Source organism: Sus scrofa, chromosome 2, assembly GCF_054392235.1.
Source record: "Sus scrofa isolate SSC_HxYL_T2T_F1_AM1 chromosome 2, Sscrofa_HxYL_maternal_Yorkshire_Landrace_v2.0, whole genome shotgun sequence".
Lineage (NCBI taxonomy): Eukaryota > Metazoa > Chordata > Mammalia > Artiodactyla > Suidae > Sus > Sus scrofa.
In genome coordinates, this window is record NC_139384.1 from 93,867,910 (window position 1) to 93,883,165 (window position 15,256).

At 43.3% G+C, this 15,256-nt stretch overlaps 1 long non-coding RNA gene across 2 annotated transcripts in view; it reads left to right on the forward strand.

Moving 5' to 3' along the window:
• LOC102160872 (uncharacterized) overlaps positions 1–14,049 on the forward strand; it is a 147,706-nt gene extending 133,657 nt beyond the window's left edge. For both annotated transcript variants that reach the window (XR_002341742.2, XR_002341740.2), the window contains exon 4: positions 11,369–14,049. This is a non-coding gene — a long non-coding RNA (uncharacterized LOC102160872). The remainder of the gene's footprint in view (positions 1–11,368) is intronic.
• The last annotated feature ends 1,207 nt before the right edge of the window (positions 14,050–15,256 follow it).

The following is a 15,256-nucleotide window of genomic DNA, read 5'->3' on the forward strand; positions in this document are numbered from 1 at the left end:
AAGTTCCATTTAGAATTCCTTCGTATCAATGTGACGGCAGACCAGGTTCAGCATCTTTATTAAGACTCAATGTAGGAGTTCCCTAGTGGCCTAGCAGTTAAAGATCTGGTATTGTCTCTGCTGTGGCATGGGTTTCATCCTTAGCCCAGGAACTTCTGCATGTTGTGGGCACAGCCAAAGAAAAAAAAGACTCAATGTAAGAAACAGTTATATTTCTATCTGGTTGTTACATAACAACCCATACAGCCAATTCCTCTCAGCACTCAATAAATTCCTTTTTTTTGCATGCCTTTTTAAAAATGAGAACTCACAAATTCATCTTCTTTCTTTTTTGCTTTGACTGAGGGATGTGTTTTGCCTTCCATTATTAGCAGCATTCCTTAGTCTAAGTTTCTGGTGTAATTATACCTCTGACACTGCTACCCTATTCCACACTTTATTAATCAGCTTTCAGGTTTTAATTTCCATTTAAGTTATATCGAACCTATATTGCTTAATGTAAACCATTTCAAATATGTTTGCTGAGGAGTCAAAGCAAACAACTCCATGAGCTCTCAAGAGGTTCATTCATTCAGCAAACCCAGACAGAGCCCTTTCTCTGGTCAACCCTGGGCTGGGCTAGAACAAAGAGAAATAGGAGTGGGCCATGGGTTTCTCCTTCTTTTTCACTGAAGAGAGACTAAATGGCCTCAAAATATCTCCTCTTGTCTCATGTTTGTATTGTCTTTCCTTTTAAAAAAATAGAATTTACTTTTAAACTATGTAACATTTTCTGTACCCAGCCTGGAAAGATCTTATTTTAGAGCATGTTTCCCCAGACACCTGCATTCCCCACTCTGCCTCCCGGAGGAACCACTGAATTCTATTAATAAATTCATGCTGTATCATTTGCCATTTTAAAGCAGATTCCTACTTTAAAATGCCAGCGTTTCATGGAGCCTGAAGATGAGGGGAGTGTGTCTGCTGCTTCTGGAAGCTCAGGCTTTGGCTGTGAAGCCTTCCCCATATAAATTGTAGTCCAGGCTGGAATGCCAGACCCAGGAATCTGTGAGCCAAGTTCCACAGCACTAATTTGCTTCTAAATTCTTAAGAAGCCAAGTCTCAGATGCCCTTGAGGAGGCACACAGCAGTGTGAGCTACTGCCAGACCTTGGGATAAATGGTGACAAGCTTGGCCAGACCTTCGTTTGGTTTTAAAGTGGCCATCAAGGCTTTGCAGGTCTGCAGAAACCTCCCTCTGCTTTCTACCATCTCAACACCCACTTCATGCTAGATCCACCCACCAATGGGAGACGTCCCGGGAAGAAATGGGCTGTTCTCACTGCCCACAGAGCAAGCATTCACCAGTGACCAGCCACAAGTGACCGCTCTCGTGAAGCCTGGGGGGAGGTTTATAGAATAGCTGAGCTTGCGCCCTTCTCACTCCCACACTGTTAAATACAGTCGTACCTGCATTTTCCTCAGACAATGCCCATGGCTTCAAAAAACCCTGAATCCTGTTACAGCCCATGGATGACTTAAAAGCAGTGTTATTAAATTACCTTCTAATTAATTGGCTCTCCTGTTGCCAAGCCAGATTGCTAAAGGCTGAGTCTCTTTATTGTATGATTTGCTTATTACTCAGTCCAAGTCGGACAGATCATAAACATCTACAAAGGCAATGCTAAGAAGGTCAGGGACCAACACAGGACCATTCACAACCCACTTCTACACTGGCTCCTGCGTGTGTCAGAATCTAAAGATGGGCTTCATTTACCAGTAAAAATGAGTTGGGAAACATTTGTAAAATCAGTCTCCCAAGAATCTACCATGCTTTGCACATCAAGGTCATTTCATAAATATTAGCTGACTGGGAAAGTTTGTCCCTGGGTACAAATATTCATGGATCCTAGATAGCCCAATCATTCCTTCAACTGAAACTACTTAGGTCCACTCTTGGGTTCACCTTTGCCCTAGATTCAGGATGAGCCCAAGCCTTAGCTGAGAAAAAATGAACCCTCTCTGGATTAACATAGCCTGTGGGTCAGGAACTTATTCTTGCCAGTAACATTTCTTTGGACACTTCTTTTCTACTTAGTGGAATTTGACTCTTCTCTGTTCCAAGCCAGCCAACCTCCTGGCTCCTCCATGTCATCACCCATCGTAAGCACTCCCTCTTGTCTCAGAGGAAGAGTCCCTGTTCCTTTTTAAACCCACCTGCCACCCCCACTTCTCACTAGATGACTTCCTCTTCCCTGTCTTTAGAAGCTGTGTCTCTCCTCTCTGCCTACCAGCATTTTTAAATCTTTCTGGCCCATCTTAAAAATAAATGTCCTTTGATTCTTCTTCCCCATCTCCCTGAGCTCTCTCCGTCCCGCTCCTTTCGATGATGACAAACCTCGCCACCTCCTCTTCCCACTTCCCATTCTCTCCTCCACACACACACCATCTGTCATCTGCCTCCAGTCCTCCAGAAAACTTGCTCTCACAAAGGGTGCCAGCAGCCTCTCCCCCAGCCCACTGGTGTATTTTTACTTCTCATCTTGCTGCTGTGTTAGGCCTTCTTGGCTATGCCTTGGTCATGACCCTTGGCTCCCAGCTCCCTTTCTACCTGGTTTTTCTGTCTTTGACCATCCTTCCACTGGCTTTCTGCTCTGTTCTTCCTCCTCTGCCTTCCCCCCACCTCCAAATATTGATTCTTCCCCCACCTTCCTTTTCTTTCTCTTCCACTTGCTGTCCCTGGAGACAGTGCAGCATGGTGCCAAGGCATGAATCTTTAAGTTCAGACAGACTTGAATTGTGTATTCTGGTTCTGCTCCTTGTGAGTGGTCAAACCTTAGAAAATCAGTTAACCTTTCCCGACTTCAGGTCTCTCTTCTATAAAACCAAAACAAATGATAACAATAGTAACAATGATAATAATAATCACTCTTTCCTAGAGTTGTTTTCCTAGCATCAAAAAGGGCCCAGCCCAGTGCTGATACGCCGAAAGCTCTCTACATGGAAGCTGTTACTATTTTATTATCATCTGTATCATCACAACTCTTCTTTTCATCTTCTCCCCTGACCTCAGCTCATGCACTTGACTCAACACCAGTCACCTCTACATGCCCAGCTCTGACCTCTCCCCTGAGCAACAGCTCACACTGAAAACCATCTACTATACCTTCTCTGGGATGTCCACAGACATCTCAAATTCTAAGTCCTGGTATAGGCTGTCTCTCTCTGTCCCCCACAAATTCATATGTTGAAGCCCTACCTCAGAATATGGCTATATTTGAAGATAGGGCCTTGAAGGAGGTGACTAAGTTAAATGAGGCATTGGAGGTGAGCCCTCATCCAATCCAACCAGTGTCTTTATAAGGTGAGGGGAGTTGGATACACACATGCCATGGATGCCTGCACAGAAAAGAGGCCATGTGAGGACATAGGAGCAGGAAGCCACTGGCCAGCCATGGGGGAAGGTCTCAGGAGAAACTCAACCTGTGTAACACCTTGATCTTGGACTTCTAGTCTCCAGAACCACTGGAAAATGCATTTCTGTTGCTTAAGCCACCCAGTCTGTGGAATTTTGCAACCTCAAAGACTAATACACATCCCAGGCTCTAATCACCATATCTTTCCTAAAACAAGCCCCTCCTCCTGTATCCCCTTCTTGCTAAGCAATGGTTCTTCCTTCTGCCTCATCATTCACACCTGATCTGTCTCCACGGCCTGGCGGTCTTAATTTCTGAAGAGCTCACAACCTAGGCGTCACCTCTCTTAGCTCAAGCCCACGTGATCTTTCGTCTGGCCCATTGCAATAGCCTCCCACTTAATTGGTCTCTGTCCCCACAGCATGCCTCCATTTGCATCTGTCCAATATACCATAAGTGAATCATTCCGAAGCGCAGATTTGTTCACCTCTGGACTCAGCAAAAAGTGTTCCATTAACTTCCCAGTGCCTGGTAAAAGCTCCTCAGCCCAACACCTCAAACCATCAAAAATTTGGCTCCAGTTGACCAATCACTCTTGTGTCTTGCCTTCTCCTCTCTTAGACCTTTACTCTAGTCAAACTGGAAAACACATTGCTCCTGGAAAAAGGTTCCACCCTTTCTGAGCACTCCCTAAACTAAAATGCTTCCCTCTTCCTCCATCTAATGTCTTTTTCATTCTATAAACTTCAGTTCACATTCCACACTACCAAGCCTTTCTTGCCTTATTCTCTGCAGAAGGCATCTTTGCACTGGGCTCAGCTCCTGGCTCATGATAATGGCCTGGGTCATGTGTGCACGCTCTCCTCTCTCCTGCTCAACTGTGAACCCACCAAGGGCCACACAACAGGCGCCGGTCACCTTTTATCCCCCTGGTGTCCAGCATGGCACCTGGCTTGAATCTCTTCCACAGTGTAGATTGATGAGCAAATGAAGAATGTCAGTAGCAAGGTCATGAAGACAGGCCCTGATGCCCTAGAAAAACCATTCTCACTAAAGAGTTGCTATTCCTGACTTCCCACTAGTAAACTGGGTCCTTGGTTTAAATGGCCAAAGTGAACCACTAGTCTGTAATCTATTCTGGAATTTAAGCAGTAGAGAAGAGGCAAATGAATTTTTTAAAAGAAAATGGCACTAGGATGCAGAGGATCCAGCCGTGATGTCATTAGTACTCAGCCATCACATCTTGGCCTTATTGTTTCTCTGTGAACAATGTCCATCTTTACAAACATCTCCTAGAGAGCTGTGCTCACAGTCACCCCAAAGTGTTCAACTCTGTAAGAAGCACCTCCACGTGGTGCCATCACATCTGACCTTTTTAGTTCCCAGATGACCCCCTCGCCCTGGCTTTTTTCCCTTCACTGCGACATCCAGCATAGACACAAGTGCCATGGAGCTGGGTCAATGGTGTGCCCTGTGTAATCTGTCTGGATAGGTCACTCTGGCAGCCGCTGCTCAGACTCAAAGCATCTCAGCACCCTGATGCCAAAAGGCATGCTGAAATGGGGCCAATGCATCAGGTTGTCTTTCTACTCATAAGCAGCAGAAGAGCTAGGATGACTTTGGTCTGTAATACTTTCTACCTAGGTATCAGTTTTCCTCACATTAAAAATAAATAAATAAAGTTTGTTGTATGGTAAATAAGACAATGCTAAGGATTCTATTTTCATGTCATAAAAGATGAGAGTCAGGACCCCTGAAGTTAAAACACCTTTTCTTTCATCATCCAAATGTAAATATGACCCTGGTTCTTAAATGAGCAGCCATGCTCTTCTCAATCCATTTTCTTCACGGGCATTTTCTGGGGGTTGCTGGGACTCAGGTTCTTATCTTCGTGGAATGTTCCAATCTAGTTCTGTCCTGGCTTTAGTCACAGTTCTGAGAGCCACCCTCAAAAAAACAGAGTGATGATATGCATCTAGCTGAAGGCAGAATATATTCTAGGAAAGTAGAACTTTTAAAAGTAGATTCATGTCTTATCACACCATATGGCCATAGGAGTGATCAGATGCATCTATCTGTACTACTGATAGAAAAATAAAGCAGATTACATATACTTATCATTGGGAGGAATTACATCATTAAAGAACTTAGAAATTATCTCTTATTTGGGTTAGAAGGAACAAGGGGGAAAATTAGATGCATCCCCATATGGAAAACCTTAATTCTAATTTGCATTTTAATGGAAATGACGCTTCAAATGCCTCCTCTTCGGTAAGCCTTTTCTGGGTCTTTCTAGCTTGAGCAAACCAGATTTCAGCTGGAATCTGACTTTCCAGAAAGTTCACACCACCTAAGAGCATCTCAGGTGAAAATATCACATAGTGATATGTTAAGTCACATGCTTAGGAAATCCTTAAACACTGACACTAAGAGTACATGATTCTTTTTTGGAAAGAAATATTCTTCCCAGATTTTAAAGATAATTCCTATTCTTTGGAAGAAAAATATAAAAAATAGTTGTCTGCAATCCCAAAACCCCAAAATTACCACTGTGTATTATTTTATATCCTTCTTTTCTCTATATGCATACATGATTATAATTTTTACTATTGTTTTTGTTTTTGCAAAAATGGAATATCAGACATTCTGTGGTCTGCATATGTTCCCTTAAAACTTATGGTGAATATCTTTACCTGTTCATATATGTAGATCAACGTTAAGATTCTTATGGGCTGCAATATTACCCTATATAAATATGCCATAATTTATTTAACTTTCTCTGTGTTGATATATATTTAAATTATTTCCAATTATTTCTACTGTAAAAAGTGTTGTAATAATTACTCTTGTATCTTTGGATAACTTTTCTATAATTTTCCAATTTGTAAAAATTGTAATCCAAAATGTGTCACATCCTTTTGAAAGAGCCATTTTGGTATAACTGGAAAAAAAAAGAGAGAAAACATTCAGCTGTTAAAAGTATAAAGTATGTCAAGGTAATTCAAGGACATTCCTCAGCCAGTGGAGCTGGAAAAAATGGATATCCATGTGCAATCAATGAAGCTCAGCCTTGACTTTACACTATAAAATAATTACCTCAAAATGAATCCTAGATGTAAGAGCTAAAACAATATGAAATTGTCTAAGAAAACATGAGAGCAAATGACCTTGGAATAAGCAAAATCTTAGAACACAAAAACTGCAAACCATTTTTAAAAATTGATAAATTGAATTTCATCAAAATTTTAAAATTCTGCTCTTCAAAAGACACTGTTAAGAAAACAAAAAGAGGAGTTCCTGCTGTGGCTCAGCAGGTTAGGAACCTGACCAATATCCATGTGGATGCAGGATCCCTGGCCTCATTCAGTGGGTTAAGGATCCGGCGTTACTGCAAGCTACCATGTGGGTTACAGATGTGTCTCAGATCTTGCGTTGCTGTGACTGTGACATAGGCTGGCAGCTCTAGCTCTAATTCAACCCCTAGCCTGGGAACTTCCGCATGCCACAGGTGCAGCCCTAAAAAGTGAAGGAAAAAAAAAAAAAGGAAGAAGAAAAGGCAAGTCACAGACTGGAAAATTAACCATAAAATGTAAGTCTGCTAGAGGACATCAATATATGCAAAGTACTCTTACTGTATAATAAGACCAACATCTGATAACAATAAAAGAGCAAATGATTTAAAAGACATTTCACCCAAGAAGATGTATACACGGCCTAAGAGCACCTGAAATGATGCTCAGCATCACACTCTTTAGGATAGGGCAATAAAATCACAAGAAATCACTTCACATCTACTAGGATGGTGCTACAATAAGGAAAATATAAAGTGCTGATGAAAATGGGGAGCTGGAACTCTCATACTTTTCTGCTGAGGGTATGAAATGGTCCAGCCACTTTGGAAAACAGACAGGCAATTTCATCAAAAGTTAAATATAAACTTACTATACAAACTGCATTCTCATGCCTAGGTATTTATTCACATGAAATGGATGCATGGGTCTGTGCAAAAACTTGTATATGAATGTTCCTATCAGCATTATTCATAACAGCCAAAAAGTGGAAACCGTGCAATGTGTGAATGGATAAACCCATGGAATTCAACAATGAAGTACTACTCAAGAATGAAAAGGAACAAACTACTGCTCCATGAAACAACACAGCTGAATCTCTGAAGGATTATCCTAAGAGAAAAAAGCCAGCCATCCAGCCTGTATAGCAGATGATGTCATTCCTGTGGAATTCTAGAACAGGCAGAAATACAGGGATAGAAAGCAGGACAGTGCTCAAAGGGGACTAGGGTTAAAGGGGACTGACTGACTGTAAGAATCTAGTATTATTTTAAATGCTTTGAAAAGAAACTAGTGTAATATGCTCATTGACCTACTTGAAAGAGGCTAGGTGTCTGCAAACTGTGAAGTACACTTAGCTATCTACTATCGTCTCAAAGCTTTGGGGTTTTCCAGACAACTAGGGACTAGTGGTCAACTGCTGACCAGCCATCTCAGCCTCTGGCTTACACCCAGTCCTCTTTACCCAAACACACTGAACACGATTTTTCATTTGGTCCAACTCACCCAATATCAACCTAAGACAGGTTAGAAAATAAGTACCTTCTCATAGGTGGGTATTTGTTGATTTGTAGTGGCCTGGAGCAGAGTGATGTGAAGAATTCTAAACCCATCTTCAGGTTCAACAGGAGGGCATCTTGATGTCTGCCACGGACACAAGATGTGTTGGCCCCTGAGCTGTGAATTTGCTCCCTCTGACCCAAGCAAAACTTAAGATGTTAAGTTCCTCAATGGCAGCGCCTGTGGGCTGTTCACCTTTGTGCCTACCAGCCCCTCCTCTCTTCCACCCAGACTTAGTCCAGTGTCTGCCACAAAGCCAGCAACATTTGAGAAGGCATGGCTACTTAATTGTATCAGTGCCTTAAAACGGACGCGTGCGCTCTTTGTCACACTCAGTCTCCACTTCCCCTTCATGTGGAAATAGTCCCCATTTCCATTTGGAAATTCATTTGTCCCCTGTGTTCAGTCCACATGGTTTCAGGAGAGATGCTTCTACCCAAAGCTCATTGTGACATGATGTGTGATTCAGGCCACCCAAAGAGACCACCGAATTCCTCACCAGTTGGCTTAGGAAGGGGATGTGGACCTATCAGGGACAATGAGATACCTTAGAGATTCTTGCTGAGGTATGTGTCAGGGAGACAGTCACTCTTCTTGCTTTGCCAGATTTGAAGCTAAGGCCATGCTGTTCCACGGAATGGAGAGGGGTTTTTTTGTTTTGTTTAATTACTTACTGAATTTTATTAATTTGTAGGTGTACAACAATCATCACAACCAAATTTTTATAGTATTTCCATCCCATACCCTCAGTGCATCCTCCCAGCCTTCAACCTGTCTCCATTGGAAACCATACGTTTTTCAAAGTCTGTGAGTCAGTATCGGTTCTGCAAAGAAGTTCATTGTGTCCTTTTTTTAGATTCCACATGTCAGTGATAGCATATGATGTTGGTGTCTTGTTGTCTGACTGACTTCACTTAGCATGATAATTTCTAGGTCCATCCATGTTGCTAAAAATGCCGTTATTTCTTTCCTTTTAATGGCTAATATTCCATTGTGTATCTGTACCACATCTTCTTTATCCAGTCCTCTGCCAATAGACATTTAGGTTGTTTCCATGTCTTGGCTATTGTATACAGTGCTCCAGTGAACATTGGCATACATGTGTCTTTTCGAGTCATGGTTTTGTCTGGATAGATGCCCAGGAGTGGGTTTGCTGGGTCAAATGGTAGTTCTATTTTTTGTTTTCTGAGGAATCTCCATACTGTTTTCCACAGTGGTTGCACCAATTTACATTCCCACCAGCAGTGTAATAGGGTTCCTTTTTCTCTACACCCTCTCTAGCACTTATTGTTTGTAGACTTTTTGATGATGGCCATTCTGGCTGGTGTAAGGTGGTACCTCATAGTGGTTTTGATTTGCATTTCTCTAATAATGAGTGATGTTGAACATCTTTTCATGTGTTTTTTGGCCATCTGTATGTCTTCTTTGGAGAATTGTCTATTTAGATCTTCTGCCCATTTTTTGCTGGGATTTTGTTTTGTTTTTTTTTTTTTTTGTTATTGAGCTGCAGGAGGCATTTATATATTTTCGAGATTAACCCCTTGTCAGTTGATTCATTTGCAAATATTTTCTCTCATTCTGTGGGCTGTCCTTTCATTTTGTTGGAATGGAGAGTGTTTTGGGGGGTAGTTGTTTTTTGTTTTTTTTGTATTTTTGGTCTTTTGTCTTCTTAGGGCCCCACCTGCGGCATATGGAGTTTCCCAGGATAGGGATCTAATCGGAGCTGTTGCCACTGGCCTACGTCAGAGTCAAAGCAACGCAGGATCCGAGCTGCATCTACAACCTACACCACAGCTCATGGCAATGCCAGATCCTTAACCCATTGAGCGAGGCCAGGGATCAAACCCACAACCTCATGGTTCCTAGTCGGATTCGTTTCCGCTGTGCCATGAAGGAACTCCTAGAATGGAGAGTTTTAAGCTAGCAGTATTGATAAAGTCAAAATGTGACAACAACAGCAGTAGTCATGATTACATCAGCTGAGCCGCAAGGTCTATCATTTCTAAAGCCCTGACTACCTCTCATTGATAAATTCCCTGTCCTGCTTAAGCCTTTTTAAGTTTTCTGTTACTTAGAGCTGACACAACACCCCCAAGATAAACCTTTATAAGGGCCTTCTTTGATTCTTAACCATGGCAAAAATGGTAATAATAGCTAGTGGAAAGTATGAGAAAAGATTGTTTAGGTGATCCTTACACTGAAGTTAGGAAAGCTCATACACTGTCAATAAAAAAACACAGCAGAGCAAAAAGCAAACGTTTTGGGAATTGACCGCTTGTTAGATGTATCTTTTGTTTTATGCCATTGCTTTTTTTTCCTGTCAGTGCTGCTAATTGAGAATGGGCTGTTTACTTTGTAAGTGCTTTACTGGCAGTTTGACCTGGCCAGTCAGGGAAGTTTGGTGGCCAGTTCACTGTCAGAACACTGTTGGCGATAATCTCCAAAGCCAGAAGAGAAACTTTCCCTAGAAGCAGTAGGACTGGGCTGGGAAGCTGCAGGGAAAGTAGCCAGCTGCAGGCAGTTCCAAGGCTTGGAACAGCATACCCCAGCCTCATGCACCTTGAATGCTTAACCGCAAGGGATGGGAGGGAAGGGGTGGGACCGCAGTCTACTGACTCAAAAAGGGGGTTCTCAGGAGGAAGGTTCTTCACAGGAGTGTCTACCCTCGCTGGATTTTGGCAGCATCACTGGCTCGCCGGAGCAGTGGATCATGTCAGAACATTGCCCAGAGGGCTGTGCCCATTGCTTAGTGCGTATCTTTGCCATCACTGACCTGGAGCAACTTGAAGAAACAGTGGAGTCTTGGCCATGATCCAAGTCTCTTCATCTTATGTTGATATTTGTTCCGACTAAAGATAGTAGCTTCCTGCTTCCCTGAGATCAGGCTCAGAGGGTGCCTTCAACATTGATGTTGAAATGCTTATTTCATCTCCAGGAAAATGAGTCTGTTGTATGTCAACAGAACTGGTATCTGAGGAAAAACTATATTTTGCTGAAACGCCCCCACAAAAGCCTGCAGGAAAGGGTCACACAAGTATCTACAAAGGGAAAATTCAGAAAAGATATCTTCTCTTCTCTTTTTTTCTCCCTTTTAGCTCTAAGCTATAAACATGCTTAAAAGTCCAAGTGATGAGGCCAGTTCTGTATGGTCCTTGTTCTTCAGGGCAAGTTCAAAGATATCACTTCAACTTCTGAGGCTGGCGGGAAAATAGTGCTTTCTACTTAGCCGCCAAAAGGGCTTCAAATCAGAGACCTCGTAGAAATTCAAAAGTGAGAATTAAGAGGGAAGTTTAAGATTGTTCCCTGACATTGGAATATATGGCTTTTTTTTTTTTTTTTCCTGCAGGCAAATCACATTACACAGCTGTGCCTTTAGAACAATGAGACACACCTAGAGGATCAGACCAGGATGCCAAGAAAATGTCCACACAGAGAAACAGTAAACACTCTGACATCATATGAACTGATTGGCTTCCTATATTCTGAGGTCTTTTTATAGAGATTTCACTCAGATAAAAATGCAAGCCGCTGAACCATATGCCTAAGTGTTTTCTCTACGCTGCTGGCCTGAGCAGCTGGCAAAACACGATCTAGGACTGATAAACTATCCTGACAAAAGCACTTCAGAGAGGTCTGCAGGCTGGGGTCTGAAAGAGGTCTGAATTTTAAAAAGGTACTAATTGCTCAAAGGATGGAACAGTTCCTCCGAAATCTAACCCGGTACCTTAATAGAACCCATTAAGGCACTGTGAGAATCATAGAGAGAAAACATGTCCCCAGTAAGGAAGGATGACGTGGAAACGCACTGACCAGGACTTTTCAGGCACCGATGAATCCTTCAAGAACTGAAAGAAAAACTTGATTTTAGCAACTGAGCAAGAAACAAAGGTGCGAAAGTCGATCACAGAGGAACTATTAGAGATAAGGTTAAGGGTCTCTGTGCAAACGTGGATGTCTGTGACCTCCATCCTCCCAGCAGATGTTGCCAAGGTCTGTTGGGAAGCCTGGGGGGGCGGGCAGTGCCCAAAGGGTGGGAAGGCATGGCTTAGTCACACACTTGTGACCTCTGACCCTCCAGAGAGAGTATGAGCTCCACAGCTGGGCCTGGCCTGCTCCTTTGGCACCTGCGGTGTGGATTTCATATCAACAGTTGATCGCTGTCTGACAGGACTTTATTAAACATACAGAACCCTACATTACTGGGCAGTGAATCCAAAGGAGGACTGAACCAATCAGGGCTGAGGACTTGGGTGCCTGCTGCCATGTTTTATCTCATCCCACTGCCTCCGCACCAGGGATCTCAATAATTTCGGGCTCTCTGATGATGGCCTCTCATCCCTATGTTTTATTTAAAGAGCTTGAAACTGGAAAATGAGTGACCATCTTTCTGCCTAACACTGAACACTATGCTGGAGTAGAGCCCTCAGCTCTTGCTCCCCATTGCCAATGGCGTTTGTGATCAGAACAGATGAGCTGTATCAAATAACAAAGCCTAGTTCCTGGATAGCTACTCTGTGTCCCAGATGAACAATTAATCCATTGCTGCTGTCTGCAAAAATATGATCTAGACAAATAACAACATAAAAAACCACCCCAAGCTTATTCAGTATGCACACATTGATTTCTGGTGATGTTTCCAGGAATTAATTGAGTATAAAATATTATGCAGAAATGGGGGTAATAGAGGGTAATGATTTTACAAAACACAGCAGTGAGCCCGGCCTCCCTTTACCCTCTCCTCCATCCCCTTCTTCTCTGCCTGTTCCTTCCTCTGAGACAGGCATGCACAGCCGGGGGAGTGGCTAAGATTCCTAAATGGAAGATGAATCATGGGCATGGGGTGCAGCTCCATGTGGGCTCTGGGGGGAGTTGCTCTCAGGCGTTAATGGCCTCATTGCTGAGGCTAGAGAAGCAGCAGCATGCCTTCTGTAAAAGATAAACTAGTACTGTCCACACATCACAGGGTAAATGAAATTCCTGTGAGCTTTTTTCCCAACTTGAAGATGGCTATACTCTTTCTAAACAGAAGTTGGAGAGTGAGATTATGTTAATGCCCCATCTCATGGGTAAAGCATGAGAGAGGCGACCAGGCACATGATGTCTGTAGATGACACTCTCTCCTGTCTTCAGAATATGCTGGAATTCAACCTTCCATGCAGCTGAAGTTTTGAGCGTGGGCTTTTTTCATGTTAGCTTTGGGAGAGAGAGAGTAGTGTTATACCACCTTTTCAGCTATCTACTCTGGTCTTGGAGCTTCTGGCTCATTATTGTTTACTGAGCACCTACTATGTGCTAGGCTCTGTGCTTGGTCAATACATATGCACTATCTTACATAAAGACAGTTGTCATCTCTCCGGGTAGAGATCCCATGTCCCCATCAAACCAACATATATTCCAAGAAATTAAGCTTCTTCCCAAGGTTAAAGTGAAATAGTAAATGATTGAAAAATTGGAAGCTTGGCATGCATCCTTTCATTATCCAAGAGCCAGACTAGAGCTTCGCTCAGAGGGCCAGAATCAGGAAGGAGCTGCCACTGTGCGTGGGGTCCATAGCAGCACCAGCCCATTGGCAGGATTCCCAGGTCTGCAAAAGGAGAAGGTCTCAGCATTGACCCAGCTTGTTGAAGAAGTGCTTACCAGTCCTCCCAGTAACTGACAACCAAGGGACATTCTTCCTCGGCATGCAAACATCTATCACAGAACCTCAGTATATAATTAGCTTGTATGAGTGGCCAAAAGAATACCCAAAGCTTGCTAAAACAAGAAACATTTAAATGGTACATGAACCACCCAGGGTTACCAGCTCCCTAGTGCCCAGGGCCGACCTTCCCACTTGGCCTCCTAGCAATTTTACATGTTAGAAAGTTCTTGGTATACGATAGTTGGTTACATTCAGACAAAATATAATCATAAATTAACACACATTTTTGGAATATACATTCAAAAATGAGTGTTTCTGAGTTTGTGTGCTTTTGTGAGTTTGTGTGCTCTGGGTAGCGGAGAACATTAAAATTACGTGATTCAATAGAACCATGTTGAAGGATGCTGGTTCTCAATGTAAAGGCAAGCTGACGTCATCACCATCTCTGAGCCATCTGTATTTCTTTTCTTACATCAACTCAACACACCCCACAGTGGTGGGAATAACTATGACCTGAAATATTATCACATGGGAATTCGTTCAGTTTTTCTCCAAATACCTGCCTCCCAGTTTTACTAGGCATATGGTCCACAGGAAAGCCCTGCTCTTTCAAGAATAGCTACAGACACAGTCAGCATCAAGGGTCACCAGGTCTCAAGGGGCACTTTTCAAACTTTCTTACCACAGTCTCCCAAGGATAGGTCGAGTCAGCACGTCACCTGGTGGCTCAGCCCCAAGGCCTCCAGAAAATGAATAGCTTCTTCAAAGTCTCATGTTTCAGCTTAAAATTTTTGGAAATCCCTCAGTTTGCCCATAATAAGGCCACAAATTTTAATATAGAAATAATGTTTTATATTACTTATGTACTTAGGGCTGAAGCTTCAGGAAGATGCATCATATGCAGCTAGTATTTCAAGAGCATTCTCAGGGCACAAACACAGAATCAAACGTCCTTGGTTCTTAAAAATCAGAGCAAGGGTGGAGAGTGAAGAGAAATGGAAAAAGGGAAGCTGACTGGCCAACTGAAGAGCAGAGTTAGATTGACTGTAAACCAAGAGCGAGAACAAACCCAGCTGGCCCAATTTCACACAAAACTGTGCACGTGTGCAGGAGCTCTATGTCCCAGCTGTGCTGGTGACCTAGCCACCACCTCCCAGAAAGGAGCCATTATCATAGGGCTGCTCCAGGGCTGAGTTCCTAAGCAGTGCTCCTGGTCTGCAACCAGAAAGCTGACTCACTGGAGTGCTTTTGCACTGACCCCACCTGGAAATCCCCAAAGAATCTTCCAGTCCTCCTCTCCTTCCTCAGCAATGAGCTGGGGAGTACATGTCCCCCTCTGCTGCCCCAGTTCCACAGAACAGGTCTTCCTCCTGACTGGGAACCCCGTAGGGAGTAGGCACCAGGGTGTGAAGCTGTGGCCGCCATGGGGTGCGGTCCTGTTGCAGCACTGCAGGCTCTTGTCTCCAGGCCTTACCTGGCCACCTGTGTATGCTTGTGAGGACGGTTGCCATGGCACCACCCTATGGGCAACAAGCGAGATAGTGCTGGCCAAGCAGGGCTCCTCACAGTGATACCTGTGTGGGTCATGTGGAC